The 13,515-nt window shown below is 50.6% G+C and overlaps 1 protein-coding gene across 2 annotated transcripts in view; it reads left to right on the forward strand.

The window, feature by feature from the left end:
* Positions 1-13,515, forward strand: part of cfi (complement factor I) — a 120,132-nt gene that overhangs the window by 72,583 nt on the left and 34,034 nt on the right. The gene's annotated exons all lie outside the window — the stretch shown is intronic.

The following is a 13,515-nucleotide window of genomic DNA, read 5'->3' on the forward strand; positions in this document are numbered from 1 at the left end:
CGGGGACTCTCCCCCCTCCCCTCCTCCACCCCTCCTCCCCTTCCCCCCCTCCCCTCCCCTTCTCCCCTCCCCCTCCCCTCCGCTCCCCCTCCCCTCCTCCTCCCCCCCTCCCCCGCCCCTCCCTCCCCCACCCCTGCCCCCTCCCCCGCCCCTCCCTCCCCCACCCCTGCCCCCTCCCCCTCCCCACCTTCCCCCCTCCTCTTCCCCCCCACCTTTCCCCCCCACCTTCCCCCCAGTCACTCTCTCTCTTCCCCCCACCTTCCCCCCTCTTCCCCCCACCTTCCCCCACCTTCCCCCCCCTCTCTTCCCCCCACCTTCCCCCCTCCTCCCCCCCCACCTTCCCCCCTCCTCCCCCTCTCTTCCCCCCGAGTCGCTCTCTCTCTTCCCCCCGAGTCGCTCTCTCTCTTCCCCCCAGTCGCTCTCTCTCTTCCCCCCATTCACTCTCTCTTCCCCCCAGTCGCTCGCTCTCTTCCCCCCCCAGTCGCTCGCTCTCTTCCCCCCCCAGTCGCTCTCTCTCTTCCCCCCCAGTCGCTCTCTCTCTTCCCCCCCCGTCGCTCTCTCTTTTCCCCCCAGTTGCTCTCTCTCTTCCCCCCCCAGTCGCTCTCTCTCTTCCCCCCCCAGTCGCTCTCTCTCTTCCCCCCCAGTCGCTCTATCTCTTCCCCCCGTCGCTCTCTCTCTTCCCCCCCAGTCGCTCTCTCTCTTCCCCCCCAGTCGCTCTCTCTCTTCCCCCCCCATTCGCTCTCTCTCTTCCCCCCCCATTCGCTCTCTCTCTTCCCCCCATTCGCTCTCTCTCTTCCCCCCATTCGCTCTCTCTCTTCCCCCCATTCGCTCCCTCTCTTCCCCTCCATTCGCTCTCTCTCTTCCCCCCAGTCGCTCTCTCTTCCCCCCCAGTCGCTCTCTCTCTTCCCCCCCAGTCGCTCTCTCTCTTCACCCCCAGTCGCTCTCTCTCTTCCCCCCCCAGTCGCTCTCTCTCTTCCCCCCCCAGTCGCTCTCTCTCTTCCCCCCCTAGTCGCTCTCTCTCTTCCCCCCAAAGTCGCTCTCTCTCTTCCCCCCCCAGTCGCTCCCTCTCTTCCCCCCCAGTCACTCTCTCTTCCCCCCAGTCGCTCTCTCTCTTCCCCCCCAGTCGCTCCCTCTCTTCCCCCCCGAGTCGCTCTCTCTCTCTTCACCCCCAGTCGCTCTCTCTCTCCCCCCCAGTCGCTCTCTCTCTCTTCCCCCCCAGTCGCTCTCTCTCTTCCCCCCCCAGTCGCTCTCTCTCTTCCCCCCCCAGTCGCTCTCTCTTTCCCCCCCCAGTCGCTCTCTCTCTTTCCCCCCCCCAGTCGCTCTCTCTCTCCCCCCCCCCCAGTCGCTCTCTCTCTTCCTCCCAGTCGCTCTCTCTCTCTTCCAACAACAACATGCCCTCGAAAAAGCCTCGGCACCGCCGGGCACTCCAGCTAGTCTCTATATATATAAAAGACCTCTTCTGTCTGTCTGTCTGTCTGTCTGTCCATTCTCTATATGTTCGAAAGTTATAGAGCGTACCTACACGCGCGTCACATCAAAAGAAAGCTTACGATTACGGACCGGTCATAGGCGTATTTACTTTTCCCTCAGACAAAAATCGTGCCCACGGTATCCAAAAAACGTTCAAAATTCCGCTCATTAAATGGGAAAAGTTCCGCTCATTTGCTCATTAGCATTGAGTGACGTGAAGTTTGACCAATCGTGCGGTCGAGCGACCTGACAGTTGACCGACGGTTGACCAATCGCTGTGTCACGGGGGCGGGTTCATTGCGCGGGCGGGCCATCCTACAGTTGAGTGTTGAGTGACTTGACGATTGACCAATCCTACAGTTCAGTGACCCAACAGTTGACCAATCGGTGCGTGTGTGGGCGGGCCTGATCATTCTGAACCGAGGTGAGTGGCCGGCATCTTGATTCTTCACGATTTTTTTTCCACACTTTCTGTGTGTTAGGGAACTAAGGAAAATAACAATTTATTTGAGTTTTAAATTGTATTTAGCAACAGTAGGAAATGAAGTGATCCCCTACCCTTCGCCCGGAGGCTCGCCTACTTTGACGGCCATTTCGAGCGGCTGTGCCGGCGCCAGGCGTGGCCTAGCAGCCCGGGAAGCCTGGGCCTTGAGTTGCGGGCCGTGCCGGGAGCTGCTGCGCACAAAACTTCCCCGCGGCGTCAACAGCCCCGCCCGAGAGCCCGAACCAAAGCCACCAGGTCACCGGCCGCGGCGGCCCAGTCTCTCTCTCTCTCTCTCTCACACTCCCAATCTCTCTCACACTCCCAATCTCTCTCTCTCTCTCTCACACTCCCAATCTCTCTCTCTCATACTCCCAATCTCTCTCTCTCTCTCTCACTCCCAGTCTCTCTCTCTCACACTCCCAATCTCTCTCTCTCACACTCCCAATCTCTCTCTCTCTCACACTCCCAATCTCTCTCTCTCTCACACTCCCAATCTCTCTCTCTCTCACACTCCCAATCTCTCTCTCTCACACTCCCAATCTCTCTCTCTCTCTCACACACTCCCAATCTCTCTCTCTCACACTCCCAATCTCTCTCTCTCACACTCCCAAACACTCTCTCTCACACACTCCCAATCTCTCTCTCTCTCACACTCCCAATCTCTCTCTCACAATCCCAATCTCTCTCTCTCTCTCACACTCCCAATCTCTCTCTCTCACACTCCCAATCTCTCTCTCCCTCACACTCCCAATCTCTCTCTCTCTCTCACACTCCCAATCTCTCTCTCTCACACTCCCAATCTCTCTCTCTCACTCCCAATCTCTCTCTCTCACTCCCAGTCTCTCTCTCTCACACTCCCAATCTCTCTCTCTCACACTCCCAATCTCTCTCTCTCACTCCCAATCTCTCTCTCTCACTCCCAGTCTCTCTCTCTCACACTCCCAATCTCTCTCTCTCACACTCCCAATCTCTCTCTCTCTCACACTCCCAATCTCTCTCTCTCTCACACTCCCAATCTCTCTCTCTCTCTCTCACACTCCCAATCTCTCTCTCTCTCACACTCCCAATCTCTCTCTCTCTCACTCCCAGTCTCTCTCTCTCACACTCCCAGTCTCTCTCTCTCACACTCCCAATCTCTCTCTCTCACACTCCCAATCTCTCTCTCTCACACTCCCAATCTCTCTCTCTCACACTCCCAAACTCTCTCTCTCTCACACTCCCAATCTCTCTCTCACAATCCCAATCTCTCTCTCTCTCTCACACTCCCAATCTCTCTCTCTCACACTCCCAATCTCTCTCTCCCTCACACTCCCAATCTCTCTCTCTCTCTCTCACACTCCCAATCTCTCTCTCTCACACTCCCAATCTCTCTCTCTCACTCCCAATCTCTCTCTCTCACTCCCAGTCTCTCTCTCTCACACTCCCAATCTCTCTCTCTCACACACTCCCAATCTCTCTCTCTCACACTCCCAATCTCTCTCTCACTCCCAATCTCTCTCTCTCTCACACTCCCAATCTCTCTCTCTCTCTCACACTCCCAATCTCTCTCTCTCTCACTCCCAATCTCTCTCTCTCACACACTCCCAATCTCTCTCTCTCACACACTCCCAATCTCTCTCTCTCACACACTCCCAATCTCTCTCTCTCTCTCACTCCCAATCTCTCTCTCTCTCACACTCCCAATCTCTCTCTCTCACACACTCCCAATCTCTCTCTCTCTCACACTCCCAATCTCTCTCTCTCACACTCCCAATCTCTCTCCCTCACACTCCCAGTCTCTCTCTCTCACACACTCCCAATCTCTCTCTCTCTCACACTCCCAATCTCTCTCTCTCTCACACTCCCAATCTCTCTCTCTCTCACACTCCCAATCTCTCTCTCACACACTCCCAATCTCTCTCTCTCACACTCCCAATCTCTCTCTCTCACACTCCCAGACTCCTCTCTCTCACACTCCCAGTCTCTTTCTCTCTCTCTCAGCCCCAGTCTCTCTCTCACTCCCAGTCTCGCTCTCTCTCTCTCACACTTCCAGTCTCTCTCTCTCTCTCACACTCCCAGTCTCTCTCTTCCCCCCAATCTCTCTCTCTTTCTCTTCTCCCCCCAATCTCTCTCTCTCTTTCTCTTCTCCCCCCAGTCTCTCTCTCACTCTCTCCCCAGTCTCTCTCCTTCCCTCTCTCTCTCTGTCCTTCCCTCTCCCTCTCTCTTTCCCCCTCTCTCTCTCTCTCCTTCCCCCCTCTCTCTCTTTCCCTCTCTCTCTCTCTCCTTCTCTCTCTCTCTCCTTCCCTCTCTCTCTCCTTCCCTCTCTCTCCCTCTCTCCTTCCCTCTCTCTCCTTCCCTCTCTCTCTCTCTCTCCCCTTCCCTCTCTCTCTTCCCCCCAGTCGCTCCCTCTCTCTCTTCCAACAACAACATGCCCTCAAAAAAGCCTCAGCACCGCCGGGCACCCCCAGCTAGTACTATATATATTACAGACACTTTTAGTTCATTTTAGTTAGTGCTTTTACTTAGCTGTATTTTTTGCTTTGTTACAGTGCTGCCGCATGGTGCGGAATGATACAAGATGTCCGACGCTGCACTGTGCACTGCCCGTGCACAGTGTGCCACATAGCAATATAACTACACCATACCAAAGTAGTTCCATACCAAAGTAGTTCCATTTAACAATGTGATACTATAACAATGTAACATCCCTCTTTCTCAAAAAACGAAAACATGAAATTTAACAATTTAAATTAACAAATATTTCTCTCTAAACTATTATTATCAACTACAAAGAATCGTGAGTTTTTTTTTATTCGCGATATCGCTTAGGTGGTTGGATGTTGTCCCTCCATCTTGTGGATTTGGTGATGACCATTCCTCTCTGCGGTGTTTTGGTGTGTTCCGCTCTCGTTATTGTTGTTGCTGTCGCCTTTGGAGTTGGAGTGTACATGCTCGTGGTTGTTTGATTTGTAGCGCTTGTTTCTGGTGTTGTACTGCTTGTGGTAGCTGGTGTTGTCAATGTTGCTGATGTTGTCTGCTGCTTATCCAGTTCAGGTGAAGGTCTGATGTGGAGTCTGTTCCGTCTGTATTGGTTACCAGGTTCAGTCTCTACGAAGTAGGATCTTGGAGTATCAGCTTTTCCAATGACCTTGGCTGGATTCCAGGTTTTCAACACTGGGTCTTGCACATGCACTGATTGTCCATTCAGCAATTCTGGTAGCGCCTTTGCATGTTTATTGTAATGTTTGCTTCCTACGATTTGTGCTTCTGCCAGCTTTTGTCTGAAGTCCTCCTGGTCCTGGGGAGGATGTATTTTTGCTGGTAGTGTAGTCTTAAACTTCCTCCCATTCAGCAATTCTGCAGGTGATTTCATGTCTGCTTTCAGTGGTGTTGATCTGAGTGATAGGAGGGCAAGGTCTTGGTCTTCCCCCATCTCACTACTTTTGATGAGAGTTCTCTTGACAGTCTGGATCTGTCTTTCGATGAACCCGTGTCCCCTTGGGAAATGTGGGGATGAGGTTACTATTTTGAACCCATACTTTTCTGCCAGAGCTCTGAATTCACTCGATGTGAACTGGGTTCCATTGTCACAGATTACCTTTTCCGGGATTCCTTGTTCAGCAAACAAGCTCTTTGCAATCCTGGTGGTAGTTGTGGCTCTCAAGTCTTTCATCCTTCTCACAAAAGGAAACTTGGAATAGTAATCTGCCACTATGAGATACCATTCTTGATTGCATATGAAGAGGTCTGCCCCAACAGTGTGCCATGGTCTTGACGGTATTTCACTAGGTATCATCTCCTCTTTCTGTTGTGCATTTCTGGCATATACCACATGCAGAGACCATCTGTTCGATATTTTTGTACATGCCTATCCAGTGTACAGCTGATCTGGCTCTCAGCTTGCATTTCTCCATTCCCATGTGGCCTTCATGTATGAGATGGAGAAGATGGCCCCGATTTTTGGCTTGTGTGGGAAATGGTCGGGTTTCCCCGAATGTGGGGTTTCTGACACACATAAAGTGTCAGCCAGCTCCACGCAATTTTCCCTCAATTGGCCAATTCATTCCCAGCATGTGGGAAGCCTTGCTAATTGTCTAAATTGAGTCAGAAATCCCCACAGAATGATGTCATCATTCGTGGTGCTTTCAAGGTCCATAGCAAGCACTGTATCCTCTGAAGGCTTCCAAATGAACCACACAGGATGGCAGAGGAGCCTGCAGCAGCGGTGGCCAGTGCCAGACCCCGAGCTGCCTCCAAATTCGACGAAACTTCACTGCAGGCATTATTGGATGGGGTTAGGGCCCACAGGGAGGTCCTCTTCCCTAGGTCAGGGAGGAAGAGGCCTCCTACTGAGACCAATGCTGCATGGATGCATGTGTCAGCAGATGCCAACTCGATGGGAGTCACCAGAAGAACCTTGACATTACATCTCTAACTTCTTCCTTTACTCCCCTACAGTACCATCCAGAGCCCCCGTCCTCACTGTGGAGGAGGAAGAGGCTGTGCAGCCAGACTCCTCAGAGGAAGCTCCAACCTCTGAGGGCGCAGCATCAGCAGAAGTAAGTGCACCCAGCACCAGCGCAGACACTCACACCTCGGGGGGACCTTCGGGACATAGAGTAGTGTTGTCACCTGGTGTTTCACAGCTCACAAGCGAGCCTCAGCAGATTCTGGAGACAGGGACAGCAGTGGAGAGTTCTCATCGGAGGGCGCAGGACTCTGCCAGCTCAGCTCAGCTGCGCTGCATGTCGACCCTCTGCCTCTGGGGCCATCCACAAGAGAAGAGGTGATGGATCTCCATGCACAGATGCAGGAGTCTCTGGCAGGTTTTGTCTCCAGAGTCGTTGCGAGTGTGGAGCGAATGGAGGAGTCCCAAGCAACCATGAGCAGAGCCTTTGTGGAGTCATTGGTGCATGAACGCATCACCATGGAAAGGTTGGCAAGCTCCATGGAGGAGATAACTCGCCAGGGTACGGAAAACATGGTGAGTGCACATAAGAGAATGGCATCTCTTGAGGAGCGTTGGCCATCTGTTGAACAGAGAAACCAGATCCTCATGGAAGTCCTTCTGAGTAGGACTGCCAGTGCAGAAACGGGTCCCACTGGCCCCCTAAAGCACAGCAAGGTGCTCTCAAGCCACTTCCAAGCGCTGGCCCCTTCTGGCCTGTGCAGCTTCAGGTGAGTGAGCAGCAGCCTGGTGCTCCTGGTGCTCATCATGCTGTTCCTGGTTCTGCTGCTGCCGCCTCTGCTGCTGGAGATCCTCTAATGGCAAGAAGGGAAGGAAAAAAAGTCGTCCCACGCTTCTCGTAGATGGCTCTGCTGAGGAAGCGCTGAGTGAGGGTGGCGAGAGGGGCTTCCCAGGAGATTGCATTGGAGAAGTGTGTGAGGCTCCAACCTTCCACAGCTGTGCCTAAGCCTTGAAGAAGTAGCCCCAAACCTGCAACAACAAGTTCCTTCAACATACAAGTGCTGGCCCTTTAAATCGCAGCTTCTCCTTACCTGCAGCTGACAGCTAGCAAGCTTCACGCCAGCTCTCAGCAGCGGGGTTCCCCGCAGGCGGGTTTCAGGTGGGGAAAGACCCAAAGTCGCAACGGCATGCGAAAATCAACTTCAACAAGCAGATAATTGCTTGTTAGTGCTCCGATGACCAGTCCCGCCAGCGGCGGCCGGGACTGAAGAGGGGCGTGGGGAAACGACAGTCCGAAAGTTGAACGGGGCGGGGAATCAGGCGGGGGGGGGTCCCGACCCGCTTTTTCGCCGATTTTCGGCCCCCGGCTGCATGAAAAGCCGCCCGACGGCAGCGAGAAAATCGGGGCCGTTGTGTCTGCATCGTCTTTGGCATGATGATCTTCGATCCAGCAAGGAGAATACCGTCTTCTACTGCAATATCATCTTTAATCGTCCAGTATTGACGAATTGTCGCCTGTACCTGCTGGATTCTCTCCGGCCACCCCTATATTACTTGTTGTGTGAGTAATTGCAACTCCTCATCTTTGCTAGTCTCATCTCTGATTTGACTGAGCTTTGTAGGGGTAACATTCACTAAGTGGTGGATTTTTACTGTTAGGCCCTCCACCTCGTGTTTCTCATATGGTGACAATCGAGACAATGCATCTGCTAGCACCATTTCCTTTCCTGGCTTATATTTAAGCGTGAAGTCATAGCTTTGGATCCTTAGAAGTAGTCTTTGCAGTCTTGCAGGCGCTTTGCACAGATTCTTCTTATAGATCTGTTCTAGTTGACGATGGTCACTCTCTATTGTAAATCGCCTGCCATATAGGTATGTATGGAATTTCTCGCATCCGTACACTACTGCTAATAGTTCTCTTTCTATGTTGGCGTATCTCGTCTCGGCTGACGTCAAGGCCTTTGATGCGAAAGCTATCGGCTTTCCTTCCTGCACCAGAGCTGCCCCTAGTCCTCTGGTAGAAGCGTCTACTTGCAGAGTGATTGGTTTTTATCTGTCATAATATGACAGACTTGTTTCTTTGCACAACAGTTCTTTAAGTTGTTTGAAATTCCTTTCGTGTGATTCAGACCACTGGTATTCGGCATCTTCTTTCAATAGCTCTCTGAGATTTGTTGTATGTTCCGACATGTGTGGGATGAAAGAACTCATGTATTGGACCAAGCCGAGGTAACTCCTCAGCTCTTTCTTGTCTTTGGGTGGTTTCATTTCAGCAATCACCGCAATCTTCTCTGGATTTGGCTTGACTCCCTCTGGTGTATAAATCATACCGAAGAATTGGCATTCCTTGACTTTAACTATGCACTTATCTGCATTTAACTTGATGCCAGCCTTCCTGGTACTCTCCATGGCCTCATGTAGGTGCATGTCATGGTCTCTTTCATCTGCTCCATAGATCTGAATATCATCAGCTATTCCTATAGCTCCTTCACAGCCTCTGTATGTCTCGTCTATTTTCTGTTGAAAGATATCTTGACTGACCTTTAGCCCGAATGGTAGCCGCAGGCCCAAATGGTGTGTTGAATGTTGTCAGTGTTGTTGATTCCTCATCCAACTTCACGTTCCAATATCCATTTCTGGCATCTAGTTTTGAGAAAACCTTGGCTCCTGCCAGTGATGGCGTAATCTTCTCTAGCGTTGGGGTGGGATAGTGGTCCCTCTTTATCGCCTGGTTTAGATCTTTGGGGTCCAAACATATTCTGAGACGCCCGTTTGGCTTTTCTCGTACCACAATTGAGTTTACCCAGTCTGTGGGTTCAGTGACCTTTACGATCACTCCCTTTTCTTCCATCACCTTTAGCTCTCTTTCAAGCTTTGTCTTCAGCTCGATGGGTACTTTTCGTGGAGCATGGATAACGGGCTTTACCTCTGGATCGATGGTGATGTGGTATTGGAAATCTCCGAAACATCCCACTGTATCATCGAAACATTCCGGATACATGTCTATCAAGTCTTTTTTACTCTTGATTTGTGGGTGGTTCTCCAGTGGGGTGTTGCTGTCTATCTTCAGTGGCGTTTCCATCAGCTCGTGATGCACTGAGATCAATCTCAACTTCTCGCAGCTGTTTAATCCCAGGATCGCTGGCCCCTCAGTGTCGGTGACATAGAACATGCAGTTGATGTTCTTTCTTTTATGTGTCCCTTTGATAAAGGTTATTCCGAGTTGTTTAATCTCACTCCCCCCGTATGCTGTCAGCGTGACATTACTTGCCTTTAAACAACCATTTTTCGGGTAGCCATCTTCTCTCAGGTTTTCGGGAAAGATCTGCTGGTACAGTCTCAATGGGAGAATGTTGCTCTGAGCCCCTGTGCCCACCTTCAACTTTAAGTTGATGGCTGTGGGCCGACCTTTGACCTTTTTTTATTTGGATGATGGTGTGCAATTCTCTCCTTGGAGTATTTTCCGCTCTGGACATCTCGTGAAGCTGTATCTTTATGGTTTCGATGTTTAGTGCATTGTCATGATCATCATCATCATCCTGCTCATCCATGGCATGGATATTGTGTTTCTTTCTCTGGTTCTGCTGTCCGCCTTTGTTTTTGATGTATGTTCCTTCTTTCTTCATTCTACACCTCTTTTCCCAGTGGTTTAGTTTGCCACATGCGTTGCAGCTTGTTCCATATGCTGGACATTTCCTCTTGTCTGTGTAATCGTGCAGTCTTCCACAATTTCTGCTCATGTTTCCCCCATTGTCATGTGCATGTCTTTGTGTGTTGTACTTTTCTCTCACTGCATCCACTCTGCTGTCCGTCTCAGAAGCCGTACGCATGTCAGCCATTTGAGAAATCAGCGTTTTCATTTGCTGCTTCATGGCTTCATGAGCTCTCGCAGTATCTATAGCCTCTGTTATTCCAAGCTTTTCTTTTCCTATCAGGGCTTTTTGTACCTCTACATGCGCTGACTCCCATATTAGCTGGTCCACAAGCCTTTCCTCCATTTCCTTAAATTTACACTTGCTGGCTTCATTTCTCAGCCTTGTCAGGAAATTGTCAGCTGTTTCACCGGGTTCCTGTCTTAGACTCTGGAATTTGTATCTGTGTATACGGTGATTGGATTTAGGCTCTAGATGGTTGCTGAATTTATCAAAAATTGTAGCAGGGTTTTCCTTTTCCTCTTCAGTCAAACTCCAGCTATTATACAAATCTAGACCTTTTTCTCCTGTCCACAACAGAACGTAACTAACCTTTTCCTCATTGGTAGTACCCTTCAGGAAGCTTTTGAATGTAAGCTCACATTTCTGTTTGAACTTGCGGAATGCTTCTACTATATCATCAGCTTCCCAGTTCATGAGGGGTTGCATTTGCACAGTCAGTGCAGCGGCAGCCATCATTTTAGTTTCCCATAGGATTCACTTTCAATCACCGCAGACATCGGCACTCACAATCAGCTCATAAAATCACTTTTCGTCTTATTCGTAGTTCGTATAGCACAATTTTGTACTCACTTATACCGCTGCCACCATGTTGTGTCTCCTTGTGTTCTTATATATTACTATATATATTACAGACACTTTTAGTTCATTTTAGTTAGTGCTTTTACTTAGCTGTATTTTTTGCTTTGTTACAGTGCTGCCGCATGGTGCGGAGTGATACAAGATGTCCGACGCTGCACTATGCACTGCCCGTGCACAGTGTGCCACATAGCAATATAACTACACCATACCAAAGTAGTTCCATTTAACGATGTGATACTATAACAATGTAACAGGGGCTTTCCACCATATTGGATGCTTAGGCACCAAATTACACCTGTAAAACAGTCGCAGTGCCAATTCATTTCTAAGCTAACCCTAACCCTAAGCTTAGTATGGAGTAGTTAAATCAGAGTTCACAAATATGGTATTCAATCAGGGTTCATGTCTGGAGCATGAAGTAGAGATTCAGGCCTAGTGTTCCCATGCGGGGAGTTCCACCTCTATTGCACCAACGGAAAAAAGATTTGTGTTCGCCGATGGTCTGGAGAAGTATTTACACGAGAATTTTCTGGGTCAGATCATTTGCATATCCATTGGAGGAGTGATTGGCATTAATCCTGTTTAAAATTAGTGTAATGTGCTGGGCTGTATGGGAATTAGAGTACAGCCTTTAAAAAGACAGTTGTGACCAGACTGGGGGAAAATCACCTAAGTAAGGAACAGTACTTGGCTCACTCACTTGACTATTAGTTTCCTTGAATGCATGTCTCATGAACCTTTTTCTGCAATTTTTTAAGAATGTCTATAATAGGAACAGCTGGCACATGTAGCCTAAAATGGCAGCAGGGCCTGGCACTCAGGCAGAGAAGATGGCACAAAGTCAAACCTGTCAGCTCTCCTCGAGGACTATGACATCAGGACGCACAGACTGCTTGATGTCTGTCGCAGAAAACCTGTCAGATATGTCAGTCGTGTCACCTGCAAGAAGGTGGCACTGCCACTGAGTGCCAACTCTCTCACCCCCAGGACTGCAGACCAGTGCTGCAACAAGTTCAATGACCTGACCAGAGTAGGCAAGGTAACACACCGGACACAATCCCTTTACTTCCTTGTCCATCTTGGACAGCATTACGTTCCTCACCCACTAAAAGCAACAGTTGTATAGCTAACCCTTCACAATGCACTTTGATTATAGGGAGGGATGGGGCTCAAACTTGGCATCATGCATTATGGCTACCCAACTCCCCTAACAACAATTACTTACATGCATGACTCTAAAACCCCTTCCTCCATTTTAAAAAGCAGATAACCCCAACTCTTACTGCACTCTCCTGTGCCACTTGACACACACTCTTCAACTGCTGGTTTACCCCTAATTTATTCAATCTTGTTGCAGGAGAAGTTGGTGCATAATGGGGAGGGGCCTTGTGCAGCGCGACCTGGGGCCCAGCTGGGCCCCCGGGGATCGGGAATGCAGACAAAAGTGGGGGGCGTTTCAGGAGGTCTGGGACAAGAGCGCAGGCAGGTGCTGGTAGGCGGCCAGCAACAAAAATGGCCGCCCCGCACCTCGCCTTTAAATTGCACCTCCCCGGCCGCAGATAGGCCCCCCTGACCCCGTCGGACATAGCATCCGGCGGTAAGTCAGGGGGCGCTCCCGAAGATCGTGGCCAGGGCGTGAGCGGGACGCTGCGCACGCCAATGACATCATCACTAGCGGTGCAGTGCCACAGGGCATAACCGGTCACCACGAACCTCCCGCTGGATTTTGCGGGAGGCGTGGGCAGTGCTGTGCCCGGGCGCTGGTTGCTTTGCGTCCCGTTAGCGCCCTCTTAAGGCGCTAATGGGAGGTGCAAACAACTGAATTTTCCCCCCATAATTTCTGGATTACTAGTCCAGTAAGGTAACCACTACACTACCATACCCAGTACCTGGCTAGGCGTTGAATACCAACACTTACAGGCCCCAGTGGAGCATGCGGCAGCTTCATTGGAATCGGCAGCAGATCCCCACCTAAGAGACCAGTCGGTGCTTCTATCTCCATGGAAACACAGAAGGCAGCTCTGGTGACAATCGGGGCGAGAATACATAACATAACGGCTTCCAGACCATGCCAACCACGATACATCTGTTTTCTCTCCAGGATTTCAGAATCTGATTGCTACATTAGACCAGCCTCTCGCTGATCAGTAAGGGCACATATACAGGGCCTAGTGGAATGGCAATGGCTGGAGTCCACCTGCCCACCTCTCAGCACAGCAGCACATGCCAGATCTCCAGCCTTCATCCTCAGAGCAACCACACTAGTGGAACATGGGAGGCAACATAAAGTTGCATAGGAGCAAGCTGTAGAGATGCAGCAGGCAGCAGCCCCCTGCCAGGAACAAGCTACCATGAGAGGAAGGCCACCTCATTCCTATAATGCTTTTGTAGAGCAGGGGCAGCCAACCACCTGTGACAGTACTAGCCCTCAGGTTGCAGCTAGGAAAAGCACTAGAATAAGTGTAAGAAAGGCACTTTTAGTCTTCCCAGGGAAAGCATGGTGGTAGGAAAGAGTAGATTGCCTTGTGTTCACTTTCTGCACATCCACTACTCTTTTTAAAGAAAGGCGTTGAATTTCTGCAGAGGTTGTCCACATCTCCCACCATAATTTGGGTGTGAAATTGGCAGGACTCTGGGAAAATTCGCTTAAGTGGAAGATT

This window comes from Somniosus microcephalus, chromosome 2 (genome assembly GCF_052327205.1).
Source record: "Somniosus microcephalus isolate GS21.2 chromosome 2, FLI_Smic_1.0, whole genome shotgun sequence".
NCBI lineage: Eukaryota > Metazoa > Chordata > Chondrichthyes > Squaliformes > Somniosidae > Somniosus > Somniosus microcephalus.